Raw genomic sequence first — 17,506 nt, 5'->3', positions numbered from 1 at the left:
TGCTGGAGGTGATGTTTCAGGATTTAGGGCAGTGGTGTACGGGCAGTGTAGGGGATCTTGCTGTGGGTGGTGTTTCAGGGTTTAGGGCAGTGGTGTTTGGGCAGTGTGGGGGTCGTGCTGGGGCTGGTGTTTCATGGTTTAGGACAGTGCAGTGGTGTTCGGGCAGTTTAGGGGGAAGTGCTGGGGCTGGTGTTTCAGGGTTTAGGGCAGTGAAGTGGTGTTCGTGCAGTGTAGGGGGTTGTGCTGGCTGGTGTTTCAGGGTTTAGGGCAGTGCAGTGGTTGGGCAGTGTAGGGGGTCTTGCTGGGGGTGGTGGTTCAGGGTTTAGGGCAGTGCAGTGGCATTCAGGCAGTGTAGGGGCCCGTGCTGGGGGTGGTGTTTCGGGGTTTAGGGCAGTGCAGTGGTTTTCGGGCAGTGTAGGGGGACTTGCTGGGGGTTGTGTTTTAGGGTTTAGGGCAGTGGTGTGCGGGCAGTGTAGGAGGTCTTGCTGGCGATGGTGTTTCAGGGTTTAGGGCAGTGCAGTGGTGTTCGGGCAGTGTAGTGGGTCTTGCTGGGGGTGGTGTTTCAGGGTTTAGGGCAATGGTGTTTGAGCAGTGTAGGGGGCCTTCCTGGGGGTGGTGTTTCAGGGTTCAGTGCAGTGGTGTTCGGGCAGTGTAGGGGGTCATGCAGGAGGGTGGTGTTTCAGGGTTTAGGGCAGAGCAGTGGTGTCCGGGCTGTGTAGGGGTCGTGCTGGGGCTGATGTTTCATGGTTTAGGACAGTGCAGAGTTGGGGGTCGTGCTGGGGCTGATGTTTCAGGGTTTAGGGCAGTGAAGTGGTGTTCGGGCAGTGTAGGGGGTTGTGCTGGCTGGTGTTTCAGGGTTTAGGGCACTGCAGTGGTGTTCGGGCAGTGTAGGGAGTCGTGCTGGGGCTAGTGTTTCAGGGTTTATGGCAGTGTAGTGGTGTTCGGGCAGTGTAGGGGTTCATGCTAGGTTAGTGTTTCAGGGTTTAGGGCAGTGAAGTGGTGGTCGGGCAGTGTAGGGGGTCATGCAGGAGGGTGGTGTTTCAGGGTTTAGGGCAGAGCAGTGGTGTCCGGGCAGTGTAGGGGTCGTGCTGGCAGTGGAGTTTCAGGATTCAGGGCAGTGCAGTGGTGTTCGGGCAGTGTAGGGGGTCATGATGGGGCTGGAGTTTCAGGGTTTAGGACAGTGCAGTGGTGTTGGGCAGTGTAGGGCGTCGTGCTGGGGCTGTTTCAGGGTTTAGGGCAGTGCAGGTGGTCATGCTGGGGCTGGTGTTTCAGGGTTTAGGGCAGTGCAGTGGTGTTCGGGCAGTGCAGGGGGTCATGCTGGGGCTGGTGTTTCTGGGTTCAGTGCAGTGGTTTTCGGGCAGTGTAGGGGGTCGTGTTGGTGTTACAGGGTTTAGGGCAGAGCAGTGGTGTTCGGGCAGTGTAGGGGGTCATGCTGGGGGTGGTGTTTCAGGGTTTAGGGTAGAGCAGTAATGTTTGGGCAGTGTAGGGGGACCTGCTGGGGTGGTGTTTCAGGTTTTAGGGCAGTGCAGTGGTGTTCGGGCAGTGTAGAGGGTCGTGCAGGGGTGGTGTTTCAGGGTTTAGTGCAGAGCAGTGGTGTTCGGGCAGTTTAGGGCGACGCACTGGGGGTGGTGTTTCAGGGTCATGGGCAGAGCAGTGGTGTTCGGGCAGTGTAGGGGGTTGTGTTGGGGGTGGTGTTTCAGGGTTTAGGGTAGAGCAGTAATGTTTGGGCAGTGTAGGGGGACCTGCTGGGGTGGTGTTTCGGGGTTTAGGGCAGTGCAGTGGTGTTAGGGCAGTGTAGGGGGTCATGCTGGGGGTGGTGTTTCAGGGTTTAGGGTAGAGCAGTAATGTTTGGGCAGTGTAGGGGGACCTGCTGGGGTGGTGTTTCAGGTTTTAGGGCAGTGCAGTGGTGTTTGGGCAGTGTAGAGGGTCGTGCAGGGGTGGTGTTTCAGGGTTTAGTGCAGAGCAGTGGTGTTCGGGCAGTTTAGGGCGACGCACTGGGGGTGGTGTTTCAGGGTCATGGGCAGAGCAGTGGTGTTCGGGTAGTGTAGGGGGTTGTGTTGGGGGTGGTGTTTCAGGGTTTAGGGCAGTGCAGTGGTGTTCGGGGAGTGTAGGGGGACATGCAGGGGTAGTGTTTTAGGATAGTGCAGTGGTGTTCAGACAGTGTAGGGGGTCGTGCGGGGGCTGGTGTGTCAGTGTTTAGGGCAGTGCAGAGGTCTTCGGGCAGTGTAGGGGGTCCTGCGGGGGCTGGTGTTTCAGAGTTTAGGGCAGTGCAGAGGTGTTCGGGCAGTGTTGGGGGTCATGCTGGGGCTGATGTTTCAGGGTTTAGGGCAGTGAAGTGGTGTTCGGGCAGTGTAGGGGGTTGTGCTTGCTGGTGTTTCAGGGTTTAGGGCACTGCAGTGGCGTGTGGGCAGTGTAGGGGGGTTGTGCTGGGGCTAGTGTTTCAGGGTTTAGGGCAGTTTAGTGGTGTTCGGGCAGTGTAGGGGTTCATGCTGGGGTAGTGTTTCAGGGTTTAGGGCAGTGCAGTGGTGTTCGGGCAGTGTAGGGGGTCGTGCTGGGGTGGTGTTTCACGGTTTAGTGCTGTGATGTTCAGGCAGTGTAGGGGGTCGTGATGGGGCTGGTGTATCAGGGGTTAGGGCAGTGTAGTGATGTTCGGGCAGTGTAGGGGTTCGTGCTGGGGCTGGTGTTTCAGGGTGTAGGGCAGTGCAGTAGAGTTCGGGCAGTGTAGATGGTCGTGGTGGGGTGGTGTTTCAGGGTTTAGGGCAGAGCAGTGGTGTTTGGGCAGTGTAGGGGGTCGTACTGGTGATTCAGGGTTTAGGGCAGAACAGTGGTGTTCGGGAAGTGTAGGAGGATGTGCTGGGGTGGTGTTTCAGGGTTTACGGCAGGGCAGTGGTGTTCGGGCAGTGTAGGGGGACGTGCTGGGGTGGTGTTTTAGGGTTTAGGGCAGCGCAGTGGTGTTTGGGCAGTGTAGGGGATGTGCTGGGGTGGTGTTTTAGGATTTAGGGCAGTGCAGTGGTGTTTGGGCAGTGTAGGGGGTTGTGCAGGGGGTGGTGTTTCAGGGTTTAGGGCAGTGCAGTGGTGTTTGGGCAGTGTAGGGGGCTTGCTGGGGGGGTGTTTCAGGGTATAGGGCAGTGCAGTGGTGTTTGGGCAGTGTAGGGGGCTTTCTGGGGAGGTGTTTCAGGGTTTAGGGCAGTGCAGTGGTGTTCGGGCAGTGTAAGGGGGATGTGCTGGGGGGTGTTTCAGGGTTTGGGCAGTGCAGTGGTGTTTAGGCAGAGTAGGGGGTCGTGCTGGGGTGGTGTTTCAGGATTTAGGGCAGTGGTGTTCAGGCAGTGTAGAGGATCTTGCTGTGGGTGGTGTTTCAGGGTTTAGGGCTGTGCAGTGGTGTTCAGGAAGTGTGGGGGGTTGTGCTGGGACAGGTGTTTCATGGTTTAGGACAGTGCAGTCGTGTACGGGCAGTGTAGGGGGTTGTGCTGGGGCTGCTGTTTCAGGGTTTAGGGCAGTGCAGTGGTGTACTGGCAGTGTACGGGGTCATGCTGGGGCTGGTGTTTCAGGGTTTAGAGCAGAGCAGTGGTGTTCGGGCAGTGTAGGGGGATGTGCTGGGGGTGGTGTTTCAGGGATAAGGGCAGAGCAGTGGTGTTCGAGCAGTGTAGGGGGTCGGCTGGAGGTGGTGTTTCAGGTTTTAGGGCGGTGCAGTGGTGTTCGGGCAGTGTAGGGGGCTTGCTGGGGGGGGTGTTTCAGGGTTTAGGGCAGTGCAGTCGTGTTCGAGCAGTGTAGGGAGTCTTGCTGGGGGTGGTGTTTCAGGGTTTAGGGTAGTGGTGTTCGGGCAGTGTAGGGGGACGTACTAGGGGTGGAGTTTGAGGGTCTTTGGCAGAGCAGTGGAGTTCAGGCAGTGTAGGGGGTCATGCTGGTAGTGGTGTTTCAGGGTTTAGGGCAGTGCAGTGGTGTTCGGGCAGTGTAGGGGGTCGTGCAGGGGGTGGTGTTTCAGGGTTTAGGGCAGTACAGTTGTTTTCGGGTAGTGTAGGGGGACTTGCTGGGGGTTGTTGTTTTAAGGGTTTAGGGCAGTGGTGTTTTGGCAGTGCAGGGGGTCATGCTGGGGTGGTGTTTTAGGGTTTAGGGCAGTGCAGTGGTGTTTGGGCAGTGTAGAGGGACGTGCTGGGGTGGTGTTTTAGGGTTTCGGGCAGTGCAGTAGTGTTCAGGCAGTGTAGGGGGTCATGCTGGGGCTGTTGTTTCAGGGTTTAGGGCAGAGCAGTGGTGTTCGGGCAGTGTAGGGGGTCATGCTGGGGGTGGTGTTTCAGGGTTTAGGGCAGTGCAGTGGTGTTAGGGAAGTGTGGGGGGGTCGTGCTGGGAGTGGTGTTTCAGGGTTTAGGGCAGTGCAGTGTTGTTCGGGCAGTGTAGGGGGTCGTGCTGTGGGGGTGTTTCAGGGTTTAGGGCAGTGCAGTGGTGTTCGGGCAGTGTAGGGGGTCATGCAGGGGGTGGTGTTTCAGGGTTCAGGGCAGTGCAGTGGTGTTCGGGCAGAGTAGGGGGTCGTGCTGGAGGTGATGTTTCAGGATTTAGGGCAGTGGTGTACGGGCAGTGTAGGGGATCTTGCTGTGGGTGGTGTTTCAGGGTTTAGGGCAGTGGTGTTTGGGCAGTGTGGGTGTCGTGCTGGGGCTGGTGTTTCATGGTTTAGGACAGTGCAGTGGTGTTCGGGCAGTTTAGGGGGAAGTGCTGGGGCGGTGTTTCAGGGTTTAGGGCAGTGAAGTGGTGTTCGTGCAGTGTAGGGGGTTGTGCTGGCTGGTGTTTCAGGGTTTAGGGCAGTGCAGTGGTTGGGCAGTGTAGGGGGTCTTGCTGGGGGTGGTGGTTCAGGGTTTAGGGCAGTGCAGTGCAGTGGCATTCAGGCAGTGTAGGGGCCCGTGCTGGGGGTGGTGTTTCAGGGTTTAGGGCAGTGCAGTGGTTTTCGGGCAGTGTAGGGGGACTTGCTGGGGGTTGTGTTTTAGGGTTTAGGGCAGTGGTGTGCGGGCAGTGTAGAAGGTCTTGCTGGCAATGGTGTTTCAGGGTTTAGGGCAGTGCAGTGGTGTTCGGGCAGTGTAGTGGGTCTTGCTGGGGGTGGTGTTTCAGGGTTTAGGGCAATGGTGTTTGAGCAGTGTAGGGGGCCTTCCTGGGGGTGGTGTTTCAGGGTTCAGTGCAGTGGTGTTCGGGCAGTGTAGGGGGTCATGCAGGAGGGTGGTGTTTCAGGGTTTAGGGCAGAGCAGTGGTGTCCGGGCTGTGTAGGGGTCGTGCTGGGGCTGATGTTTCATGGTTTAGGACAGTGCAAAGTTGGGGGTCGTGCTGGGGCTGATGTTTCAGGGTTTAGGGCAGTGAAGTGGTGTTCGGGCAGTGTAGGGGGTTGTGCTGGCTGGTGTTTCAGGGTGTAGGGCACTGCAGTGGTGTTCGGGCAGTGTAGGGAGTCGTGCTGGGGCTAGTGTTTCAGGGTTTATGGCAGTGTAGTGGTGTTCGGGCAGTGTAGGGGTTCGTGCTCGGTTAGTGTTTCAGGGTTTAGGGCAGTGAAGTGGTGGTCGGGCAGTGTAGGGGGTCATGCAGGAGGGTGGTGTTTCAGGGTTTAGGGCAGAGCAGTGGTGTCCGGGCAGTGTAGGGGTCGTGCTGGCAGTGGAGTTTCAGGATTCAGGGCAGTGCAGTGGTGTTCGGGCAGTGTAGGGGGTCATGATGGGGCTGGAGTTTCAGGGTTTAGGACAGTGCAGTGGTGTTCGGGCAGTGCAGGGGGTCATGCTGGGGCTGGTGTTTCTGGGTTCAGTGCAGTGGTTTTCGGGCAGTGTAGGGGGTCGTGTTGGTGTTACAGGGTTTAGGACAGTGCAGTCGTGTTCGGGCAGTGTAGGGGGTCGTGCTGGGGCTGCTGTATCAGGGTTTAGGGCACTGCAGTGGTGTTCAGGCAGTGTAGGGGGTCGTGCTGGGGGTGGTGTTTCAGGGTAGCACAGTGATGTTTGGGTAGTGTAGGGAGTCTTGCTGGGGGTGGTGTTTCAGGGTTTAGGGCAGTGGTGTTCGGGCAGTGTAGGGGGACGTACTGGGGGTGGTGTTTGAGGGTCTTGGGCAGAGCAGTGGTGTTCGGGCAGTGTAGGGGGTCCTGCTGGTAGTGGTGTTTCAGGGTTTAGGGCAGTGCAGTGGTGTTCGGGCAGTGTAGGGCGTCGTGCTGGGGCTGTTTCAGGGTTTAGGGCAGTGCAGGTGGTCATGCTGGGGCTGGTGTTTCAGGGTTTAGGGCAGTGCAGTGGTGTTCGGGCAGTGCAGGGGGTCATGCTGGGGCTGGTGTTTCTGGGTTCAGTGCAGTGGTTTTCGGGCAGTGTAGGGGGTCGTGTTGGTGTTACAGGGTTTAGGGCAGAGCAGTGGTGTTCGGGCTGTGTAGGAGGTCGGCTGGACGTGGTGTTTCGGGGTTTAGGGCAGTGCAGTGGTGTTAGGGCCGTGTAGGGGGTCGTGCTGGGGGTGGTGTTTCAGGGTTTAGGGTAGAGCTGTAATGTTCGGGCAGTGTAGGGGGACCTGCTGGGGTGGTGTTTCAGGTTTTAGGGCAGTGCAGTGGTGTTCGGGCAGTGTAGAGGGTCTTGCAGGGGTGGTGTTTCAGGGTTTAGTGCAGAGCAGTGGTGTTCGGGCAGTTTAGGGCGACGCACTGGGGGTGGTGTTTCAGGGTCATGGGCAGAGCAGTGGTGTTCGGGCAGTGTAGGGGGTTGTGTTGGGGGTGGTGTTTCAGGGTTTAGGGCAGTGCAGTGGTGTTCGGGGAGTGTAGGGGGACATGCAGGGGTAGTGTTTTAGGATAGTGCAGTGGTGTTCAGGCAGTGTAGGGGGTCGTGCGGGGGCTGGTGTGTCAGAGTTTAGGGCAGTGCAGAGGTGTTCGGGCAGTGTAGGGGGACGTGCTGGGGGTGGTGTTTCAGGGTTTAGGGCAGTGCAGTGGTTTTCGGGCAGTGTAGGCAGTCTTGCTGGGGGTGGGGATTCAGGGTTTAGGGCAGTGGTGTTTGGGCAGTGTAGGGGTCGTGCTGGTGCTGGTGTTTCATGGTTTAGGACAGTGCAGTGGTGTTAGGGCAGTGTTGGGGGTCATGCTGGGGCTGATGTTTCAGGGTTTAGGGCAGTGAAGTGGTGTTCGGGCAGTGTAGGGGGTTGTGCTTGCTGGTGTTTCAGGGTTTAGGGCACTGCAGTGGCGTTCGGGCAGTGTAGGGGGGTTGTGCTGGGGCTAGTGTTTCAGGGTTTAGGGCAGTTTAGTGGTGTTCGGGCAGTGTAGGGGTTCATGCTGGGGTAGTGTTTCAGGGTTTAGGGCAGTGCATGGTGTTCGGGCAGTGTAGGGAGTCGTGCTGGGGTGGTGTATCAGGGGTTAGGGCAGTGTAGTGATGTTCGGGCAGTGTAGGGGTTCGTGCTGGGGCTGGTGTATCAGCGGTTAGGGCAGTGTAGTGATGTTCGGGCAGTGTAGGGGTTCGTGCTGGGGCTGGTGTTTCAGGGTGTAGGGCAGTGCAGTGGAGTTCGGGCAGTGTATATGGTCGTGGTGGGGTGGTGTTTCAGGGTTTAGGGCAGAGCAGTGGTGTTTGGGCAGTGTAGGGGGTCGTGCTGGTGTTTCAGGTTTAGGGCAGAGCAGTGGTGTTTGGTGCTGGTGTTTCAGGGTTTAAGGCAGAGCAGTGGTGTTCGGGAAGTGTAGGGGGACGTGCTGGGGGTGGTGGTTTAGGGCAGTGTAGTGGTGTTCGGGCAGTGTAGGGGGTTGTGCTGGGGTGGTGTTTCAGGATTTAGTGCAGTGATGTTCAGGCAGTGTAGGGGGTCATGCTGGGGCTGGTGTTTCAGGGTTTAGGGCAGTGCAGTGGAGTTCGGGTAGTGTAGGCGTCTTGCTGGGGGTGGTGTTTCAGGGTTTAGGGCAGTGGTTTTCGGGCAGTGTAGGGGGTCGTGCTGGGATGGTGTTTCAGGGTTTAGGGCAGTGCAGTCGTTTTCGGGCAGTGTAGGGGGACTTGCTGGGGCTGGTGTTTCATGGTTTAGGACAGTGCAGTGGTGTTCGGGCAGTTTAGGGGGAAGTGCTGGGTCTGGTGTTTCAGGTTTTAGGGGAGTGAAGTGGTGTTCGGGCAGTGTAGGGGGTTGTGCTGGCTGGTTTTTCAGGGTTTAGGGCAGTGCAGTGGTTGGGCAGTGTAGGGGGTCTTGCTGGGGGTGGTGTTTCAGGGTTTAGGGCAGTGCAGTGGCGTTCGGGCAGTGAAGGGGGCCGTGCTGGGGGTGGTGTTTCATGGTTTAGGACAGTGCAGTGGTGTTCGGGCAGTGTTGGGGGTCATGCTGGGGCTGATGTTTCAGGGTTTAGGGCAGTGATGTTCGGGCAGTGTAGGGGGTCTTGTTGGGGGTGGTGTTTCAGTGTTTAGGGCAGTGCAGAGGTGTTCGGGCATTGTTGGGGGTCATGCTGGGGCTGATGTTTCAGGGTTTAGGGCAGTGATGTTCGGGCAGTGTAGGGGGTCTTGTTGGGGGTAGTGTTTCAGGGTTTAGGGCAGTGGTGTTCGGGCAGTGTAGAGGATCTTGCAGTGGGTGGTGTTTCATGGTGTAGGGCAGTGGTGTTCGGGCAGTGTGGGGGTCATGCTGGGGCAGGTGTTTCATGGTTTAGGACAGTGCAGTTGTGTTCGGGCAGTGTAGGGGGTCGTGCTGGGGCTGCTGTATCAGGGTTTAGGGCACTGCAGTGGTGTTCAGGCAGTGTAGGGGGTCGTGCGGGGGCTGGTGTTTCAGAGTTTAGGGCAGTGCAGAGGTGTTCAGGCAGTGTTGGGGGTCGTGTGGGGGCTGGTGTTTCAGAGTTTAGGGCAGTGCCGTGGTGTTTGGGCAGTGTAGGGGGTCGTGCTGGGGGTGGTGTTTCAGCGTTTAGGGCAGTGCAGTAGTGTTTGGGCAGTGTAGGGGGAGAGCTGGGGGTGGTGTTTCAGGGTGTAGGGCAGTGCAGTGGGGCAGTGTGGGGGTCGTGCTGGGGCTGGTGTTTCATGGTTTAGGGCAGTGCAGTGGTGTTCGGGCAGTGTAGGGGGTCATGCAGGGGGTGGTGTTTCAGGTTTCAGGGCAGTGCAGTGGTGTTCGTGCAGAGTAGGGGGTCGTGCTGGGGGTGGTGTTTCAGGATTTAGGGCAGTGGTGTACGGGCAGTGTAGGGGATCTTGCTGTGGGTGGTGTTTCAGGGTTTAGAGCAGTGGTGTTTGGGCAGTGTGGGGGTCATGCTGGGGCTGGTGTTTCATGGTTTAGGACAGTGCAGTGGTGTTCGGGCAGTTTTGGGGGAAGTGCTGGGGCTGGTGTTTCAGGGTTTAGGGCAGTGAAGTGGTGTTCGGGCAGTGTAGGGGGACTTGCTGGGGGTGGTGTTTCAGGATTTAGGGCAGTGGTGTACGGGCAGTGTAGGGGATCTTGCTGTGGGTGGTGTTTCAGGGTTTAGGGCAGTGGTGTTTGGGCAGTGTGGGGGTCTTGCTGGGGGTGGTGTTTCAGGGTTTAGGGCAGTGCAGTGGCGTTCGGGCAGTGTAGGGGGCCGTGCTGGGGGTAGTGTTTCAGGGTTTAAGGCAGTGCAGTGGTTTTCGGGCAGTGTAGGGGGACTTGCTGGGGGTTGTGTTTTAGGGTTTAGGGCAGTGGTGTGCGGGCAGTGTAGGGGGTCTTGCTGGCGATGGTGTTTCAGGGTTTAGGGCAGTGCAGTGGTGTTTGGGCAGTGTTGAGGGTCGTGCTGGGGCTAGTGTTTCAGGGTTTAGGGCAGTTTAGTGGTGTTCGTGCTTGGGTAGTGTTTCAGGGTTTAGGGCAGTGCAGTGGTGTTCGGGCAGTGTAGGGGGTCGTGCTGGGGTGGTGTTTCAGGGTTTAGTGCAGTGATGTTCGGGCAGTGTAGGGGGTCGTGATGGGGCTGGTGTATCAGGGGTTAGGGCAGTGTATTGGTGTTCGGGTAGTGAAGGGGGACATACTGGGGTGCTGTTTCAGGGTCTTGGGCAGAGCAACGGTGTTTGGGCAGTGTAGGGGGTCATGCTGGGGCTGGTGTTTCAGGGTTTAGGGCAGTGAAGTGGAGTTCGGGCAGTGTAGATGGTCGTGTTGGGGTGGTGTTTCAGGGTTTAGGGCAGAGCAGTGATGTTCGGGCAGTGTAGGGGGTCGTGCTGGTGTTTCAGGGTTTAGGGCAGATCAGTGGTGTTTGGGAAGTGTAGGGGGTCGTGCGGGGGCTGGTGTTTCAGAGTTTAGGGCAGTGCAGAGGTGTTCGGGCAGTGTTGGGGGTCGTGTGGGGGCTGGTGTTTCAGAGTTTAGGGCAGTTCAGTGGTGTTAGGGCAGTGAAGGGGTTGATGCTGGGGTAGTGTTTCAGGGTTTAGGGCAGTGCAGTAGTGTTCGGGCAGTGTAGGGGGTCGTGCTTGGGTGGTGTTTCTGGGTTTAGTGCAGTGATGTTCGGACAGTGTAGGGGGTCTTGTTGGGGGTGGTGTTTCACGGTTTAGGGCAGTGCAGTGGTGTTCGGTCAGTGTAGGGGGTCGTGCTGGGTGTGGTGGTTCAGGGTTTAGGGTAGAGCAGTGGTGTTCGGGCAGTGTAGGGGGACGTGGTGGGGTGGAGTTTCAGGGCTTAGGGCAGAGAAGTGGTGTTCGGGCAGTGTAGGGGGTCGTGCTTTGGGTGGTGTTTCAGTGTTTAGGGCAGTGCAGTGGTGTTTGGGCAGTGTAGGGGGAGAGCTGGGGGTGGTGTTTCAGGGTGTAGGGCAGTGCAGTGGTGTTTGGGCAGTGTAGGGGTAGTGCAGGGGCTGGTGTTTCAGGGTTTAGGGCAGAGCAGTGGTGTTTGGGCAGTGTAGGGGGATGTACTGGGGGTGGTGTTTTAGGGTCTTGGGTAGAGCAGTGGTGTTCGGGCAGTGTAGGGGTTCGTGCCGGGGTAGTGTTTCAGGGTTTACGGCAGTGCACTGGTGTTCGGGCATTGTAGGGGGACGTGCTTGGGTGGTGTTTTAGGGTAGTGCAGTGGTGTTCGGGCAGTGTAGGAGGTCGTGCTGGGGGTGGTGTTTCAGGGTTTATGGCAGAGCAGTGGTGTTCGGGCAATGTAGGGGGGACGTGCTGGGGTGGTGTTTAGGGTTTAGGGCAGTGCAGTGGTGTTCGGGCAGTGTAGGGGGACGTGCTGGGGTGGTGTTTTAGAATTTAGGGCAGTGCAGTGGTGTTCGGGCACTGTAGGGGGTCGTGCAGGGGTGGTGTTTCAGGGTTTTGGGCAGTGCAGTGGTGTTCGTGCAGTGTAGGGGGGCTTGTAGGAGGTGGTGTTTCAGGGTTTAGGGCAGTGCAGTGGTGTTCGGGCAGTGCAGGGGGTCGTCCTGGGGGTGGTGTTTCAGGGTTTGGGCAGTGCAGTGGTGTTCAGGCAGAGTAGGGAGTCTTGCTGGGGGTGCTGTTTCAGGGTTTAGGGCAGTGGTGTTCGGGCAGTGTAGAGGATCTTGCAGTGGGTGGTGTTTCAGGGTTTAGGGCAGTGGTATTCGGGCAGTGTGGGGGTCGTGCTGGGGCAGGTGTTTCATGGTGTTGGACAGTGCAGTCGTGTTCGGGCAGTGTAGGGGGTCTTGCTGGGGCTGCTGTTTCAGGGTTTAGGGCAGTGCAGTGGTGTTCAGGCAGTGTAGGGGGTCGTGCTGGGGGTGGTGTTTCAGGGTAGCACAGTGATGTTTGGGTAGTGTAGGGAGTCTTGCTGGGGGTGGTGTTTCAGGGTTTAGGGCAGTGGTGTTCGGGCAGTGTAGGGGGACGTACTGGGGGTGGTGTTTCAGGGTTTAGGGCAGTGCAGTGGTGTTCGGGCAGTGTAGAGGGTCGTGCAGGTGGTGGTGTTTCAGGGTTTAGGGCAGTACAGTTGTTTTCGGGCAGTGTAGGGGGACTTGCTGGGGGTGGTGTTTCAGGGTATAGGGCAGTGGTGTTCGGGCAGTGCAGGGGGTCATGCTGGGGTGGTGTTTTAGGGTTTAGGGCAGTGCAGTGGTGTTTGGGCAGTGTAGGGGGACGTGCTGGAGTGGTGTTTTAGGGTTTCGGGCAGTGCAGTGGTGTTCAGGCAGTGTAGGGGTCGTGCTGGGGCTGCTGTTTCAGGGTTTAGGTAGAGCAGTGGTGTTCGGGCAGTGTAGGGGCTCGTGCTGGGGGTCGTGTTTCAGAGTTTAGGGCAGTGCAGTGGTGTTCGGGAAGTGTGGGGGGGTCGTGCTGGGGCTGGTGTTTCAGGGTTTAGGGCAGTGCAGTGGTGTTCGGGCAGTGTTGGGGGTAGTGCTGGGATTGGTGTTTCAGGGTTTAGGGCAGGGCAGAGGTGTTTGGGCAGTGTAGGGGGTCATGCAGGGGGTGGTGTTTCAGGTTTCAGGGCAGTGCAGTGGTTTTCGGGCAGAGTAGGGGGTCGTGCTGGGGGTGGTGTTTCAGGATTTAGGGCAGTGGTGTACGGGCAGTGTAGGGGATCTTGCTGTGGGTGTTGTTTCAGGGTTTAGGGTAGTGGTGTTTGGGCAGTGTGGGGGTCGTGCTGGGGCTGGTGTTTCATGGATTAGGACAGTGTAGTGGTTTTTGGGCAGTTTAGGGGGAAGTGCTGGGGCTGGTGTTTCAGGGTTTAGGGCAGTGAAGTGGTGTTCGGGCAGTGTAGGGGGACTTGCTGGGGGTGGTGTTTCAGGATTTAGGGCAGTGGTGTTCGGGCAGTGTAGGGGGTGGTGCTGGGGGTGGTGTTTTAGGGTTTAGGGCAGTGCAGTGGTGCTCGGGCAGTGGAGGGGGTCGTGCAGGGGGTGGTGTTTCCGGGTTTAGGGCAGTGCAGTGGTGTTTGGGCAGTGTAGGGGTTCGTGCTGGGGGTGGTGTTTCAGGGTTTAGGGCAGTGGTGTTTGGGCAGTGTGGGGGTCTTGCTGGGGGTGGTGTTTCAGGGTTTAGGGCAGTGCAGTGGCGTTCGGGCAGTGTAGGGGGCGGTGCTGGGGGTGGTGTTTCAGGATTTATGGCAGTGCAGTGGTTTTCGGGCAGTGTAGGGGGACTTGCTGGGGGTTGTGTTTTAGGGTTTAGGGCAGTGGTGTGCGGGCAGTGTAGGGGGTCTTGCTGGCGATGGTGTTTCAGGGTTTAGGGCAGTGCAGTGGTGTTTCGGCAGTGTAGGGGGTTGTGCTGGGGCTAGTGTTTCAGGGCTTAGGGCAGTTTAGTTGTGTTCGTGCTGGGGCTGTGTTTCAGGGTTTAGGGCAGTGCAGTGGTGTTCGGGCAGTGTAGGGGGTCGTGCTGGGGTGGTGTTTTAGGGTTTAGTGCAGTGATGTTCGGGCAGTGTAGGGGGTCGTGATGGGGCTGGTGTATCAGGGGTTAGGGCAGTGTATTGGTGTTCGGGTAGTGAAGGGGGACATACTGGGGTGCTGTTTCAGGGTCTTGGGCAGAGCAACGGTGTTCGGGCAGTGTAGGGGGTCATGCTGGGGCTGGTGTTTCAGGGTTTAGGGCAGTGCAGTGGAGGTCGGGCAGTGTAGATGGTCGTGCTGGGGTGGTGTTTCAGGGTTTAGGGCAGAGCAGTGGTGTTCGGGCAGTGTAGGGGGTCGTGCTGGTGTTTCAGGGTTTAGGGCAGATCAGTGGTGTTTGGGAAGTGTAGGGGGTCGTGCTGGTATTTCAGGGTTTAGGGCAGAGCAGTGGTGTTCGGGAAGTGTAGGGGGACGTGCTGGGGTGGTGGTTTAGGGCAGTGTAGTGGTGTTCAGGCAGTGTAGGGGGTTGTGCTGGGGTGGTGTTTCAAGGTTTAGTGCAGTGATGTTCGGGCAGTGTAGGGGGTTGTGCTGGTGTTTCAGGGTTTAGGGCAGTGCAGTGGTGTTCGTGCAGTGTATGGGGCCTTGCTGGGGTGTTGTTTCAGGCTTTAGGGCAGTGCAGTGGTTTTCGGGCAGCGTAGGGGGACTTGCTGGGGGTGGTGTTTTAGGGTTTAGATCAGTGGTGTTCGGGAAGTGTAGGGGGTCTTCCTGGGGATGGTGTTTCAGGGTTTAGGGCAGTGCAGTGGTGTTCGGGAAGTGTAGGGGGTCTTGCTGGTGGTGGTGTTTCAGGGTTTAGGGAAGTGGTGTTTGGGCAGTGTAGGGGGTCTTGCTGGGGGTGGTGTTTCAGGGTTTAGGGCAGTGGTGTTTGGGCAGTGTAGGGGGTCCTGCTGGGGGTGGTGTTTCAGGGTTTAGGGCAGTGCAGTGGTGTTCGGGTAGTGTAGGGGGACGTACTGGGGTGCTGTTTCAGGGTCTTGGGCAGAGGAACGGTGTTCGGGCAGTGTAGGGGGTCATGCTGGGGTGGTGTTTCATCGTTTAGGGCAGTGCACTAGTGTTCTGGCAGTGTAGGGGGACATGCTGGGGTGGTGTTTTAGGGTAGTGCAGTGGTGTTCGGGCAGTGTAGTGGGTCATGCTGGGGGTGGTGTTTCAGGGTTTAGGGCAGTGCAGTGGTGTTCGGGCAGTGTAGGGGGTGGTGATTCAGGGTTTAGGGCAGTGCAGTGGTTTTCGGGCAGTGAAGGGGGACTTGCTGGGGGTGGTGTTTCAGGGTTTAGGGCAGTGGTGTTCGGGCAGTGTAGGGGGTCGTGTGGGGGCTGGTGTTTCAGAGTTTAGGGCTGTGCAGAGGTGTTCGGGCAGTGTTGGGGGTCGTGTGGGGACTGGTGTTTCAGAGTTTAGGGCAGTGCAGTGGTGTTCGGGCAGTGTTGGGGGTCGTGTGGGGGCTGGTGTCTCAGAGTTTAGGGCAGTGCAGTGGTGTTCGGGCAGTTAAGTGGTTCATGCTGTGGTAGTATTTCAGGGTTTAGGGCAGTGCAGTGGTGTTCGGGCAGTGTAGGGGGTGGTGCTTGGGTGGTGTTTCTGGGTTTAATGCAGTGATGTTCGGGCAGTGTAGGGGGTCTTGTTGGGGGGTGGTGTTTCACAGTTTAGGGCAGTGCAGTGGTGTTCGGGCAGTGTAGGGGGTCGTGCTGGGTGTGGTGTTTCAGGGTTTAGGGTAGAGCAGTGGTGTCCGGGCAGTGTAGGGGGACGTGGTGGGGTGGTGTTTCAGGGCTTAGTGCAGAGAAGTGGTGTTTGGGCAGTGTAGGGGGTCGTGCTGGGGGTAGTGTTTCAGCGTTTAGGGCAGTGCAGTAGTGTTTGGGCAGTGTAGGGGGAGAGCTGGGAGTGGTGTTTCAGGGTGTAGGACAGTGCAGTGGGGCAGTGTGGGGGTCGTGCTGGGGCTGGTGTTTCATGGTTTAGGGCAGTGCAGTGGTGTTCGGGCAGTGTAGGGGGTCATGCAGGGGGTGGTGTTTCAGGTTTCAGGGCAGTGCAGTGGTGTTCGTGCAGAGTAGGGGGTCGTGCTGGGGGTGGTGTTTCAGGATTTAGGGCAGTGGTGTACGGGCAGTGTAGGGGATCTTGCTGTGGGTGGTGTTTCAGGGTATAGAGCAGTGGTGATTGCGCAGTGTGGGGGTCGTGCTGGGGCCGGTGTTTCATGGTTTAGGACAGTGCAGTGGTGTTCGGGCAGTTTTGGGGGAAGTGCTGGGGCTGGTGTTTCAGGGTTTAGGGCAGTGAAGTGGTGTTCGGGCAGTGTAGGGGGACTTGCTGGGGGTGGTGTTTCAGGATTTAGGGCAGTGGTGTACGGGCAGTGTAGGGGATCTTGCTGTGGGTGGTGTTTCAGGGTTTAGGGCAGTGGTGTTTGGGCAGTGTGGGGGTCTTGCTGGGGGTGGTGTTTCAGGGTTTAGGGCAGTGTAGTGGCGTTCGGGCAGTGTAGGGGGCCGTGCTGGGGGTGGTGTTTCAGGGTTTATGGCAGTGCAGTGGTTTTCGGGCAGTGTAGGGGGACTTGCTGGGGGTTGTGTTTTAGGGTTTAGGGCAGTGGTGTGCGGGCAGTGTAGGGGGTCTTGCTGGCGATGGTGTTTCAGGGTTTAGGGCAGTGCAGTGGTGTTTGGGCAGTGTAGGGGGTCGTGCTGGGGCTAGTGTTTCAGGGTTTAGGGCAGTTTAGTGGTGTTCGTGCTGGGGTAGTGTTTCAGGGTTTAGGGCAGTGCAGTGGTGTTCGGGCAGTGTAGGGGGTCGTGCTGGGGTGGTGTTTCAGGGTTTAGTGCAGTGATGTTCGGGCAGTGTAGGGGGTCGTGATGGGGCTGGTGTATCAGGGGTTAGGGCAGTGTATTGGTGTTCGGGTAGTGTAGATGGTCGTGCTGGGGTGGTGTTTCAGGGTTTAGGGCAGAGCAGTGATGTTCGGGCAGTGTAGGGGGTCGTGCTGGTGTTTCAGGGTTTAGGGCAGAGCAGTGGTGTTCGGGAAGTGTAGGGGGACGTACTGGGGGTGGTGGTTTAGGGCAGTGTAGTGGTGTTCAGGCAGTGTAGGGGGTTGTGCTGGGGTGGTGTTTCAAGGTTTAGTGCAGTGATGTTCGGGCAGTGTAAGGGGTCGTGCTGGTGTTTCAGGGTTTAGGGCAGTGCAGTGGTTTTCGGGCAGTGTAGGGGGACTTGCTGGGGGTGGTGTTTTAGGGTTTAGGGCAGTGGTGTTCGGGAAGTGTAGGGGGTCTTGCTGGTGGTGGTGTTTCAGGGTTTAGGGCAGTGGTGTTTGGGCAGTGTAGGGGGTCTTGCTGGGGGTGGTGTTTCAGGGTTTAGGGCAGTGGTGTTTGGGCAGCGTAGGGGGTCCTGCTGGGGGTGGTGTTTCAGGGTTTAGGGCAGTGCAGTGGTGTTCGGGTAGTGTAGGGGGACGTACTGGGGTGCTGTTTCAGGGCCTTGGGCAGAGCAACGGTGTTCGGGCAGTGTAGGGGGTCATGCTGGGGTGGTGTTTCAGGGTTTAGGGCAGTGCAGTGGTGTTCTGGCAGTGTAGGGGGACATGCTGGGGTGGTGTTTTAGGGTAGTGCAGTGCTGTTCGGGCAGTATAGGGGGTCATGCTGGGGGTGGTGTTTCAGGGTTTAGGGCAGTGCAGTGGTGTTCGGGCAGTGTAGGGGGTGGTGATTCAGGGTTTAGGGCAGTGCAGTGGTTTTCGGGCATTGTAGGGGAACTTGCTGGGGTTGGTGTTTCAGGGTTTAGGGCAGTGGTGTTCGGGCAGTGTAGGGGGTCTTGTTGGGGGGTGGTGTTTCAGTGTTTAGGGCAGTGCAGAGGTGTTCAGGCAGTGTAGGTGGTCGTGCGGGGGCTGGTGTTTCAGAGTTTAGGGCAGTGCAGAGGTGTTTGGGCAGTGTTGGGTGTCGTGTGGGGGCTGGTGTTTCAGAGTTTAGGGCAGTGCAGTGGTGTCCAGGCAGTGAAGGGGTTCATGCTGGGGTAGTGTTTCAGGGTTTAGGGCAGTGCAGTGGTGTTCGGTAGTGTAGGGGTCGTGCTGGTGGTAGTGTTTTAGGGTTTAGGGTAGTGCAGTGGTGTTTGTGTAGTGTAGCGGGTCGTGCTGGGGTAGTGTTTCAGGGCCTTAGGGAGAGCAGTGGTGTTCGGGCAATGTAGGGGGTCAGCTGGGGGTGGTGGTTCAGGGATTAGGGCAGTGCAGTGGTGTTCGGGCAGTGTGGGGGGACATGCTGGGGGTGGTGTTTCAGGGCTTAGGGCAGAGCAGTGGTGTTCGGGCAGTGTAGGGGGACGTGCTGGGGGGTAATTCGGGGTTTAGGGCAGTGCAGTGGTGTTCGGGCAGTGTAGTGGGTCATGCAGGGGGTGGTGTTTCAGGTTTCAGGGCAGTGCAGTGGTGTTCGGGCAGAGTAGGGGGTCGTGCTGGGGGTGGTGTTTCAGGAT

Source organism: Triturus cristatus, chromosome 1_1 (assembly GCF_964204655.1).
Source record: "Triturus cristatus chromosome 1_1, aTriCri1.1, whole genome shotgun sequence".
In the NCBI taxonomy this organism is placed as follows: Eukaryota; Metazoa; Chordata; class Amphibia; order Caudata; family Salamandridae; genus Triturus; species Triturus cristatus.
This window is presented reverse-complemented; position numbering follows the sequence as displayed.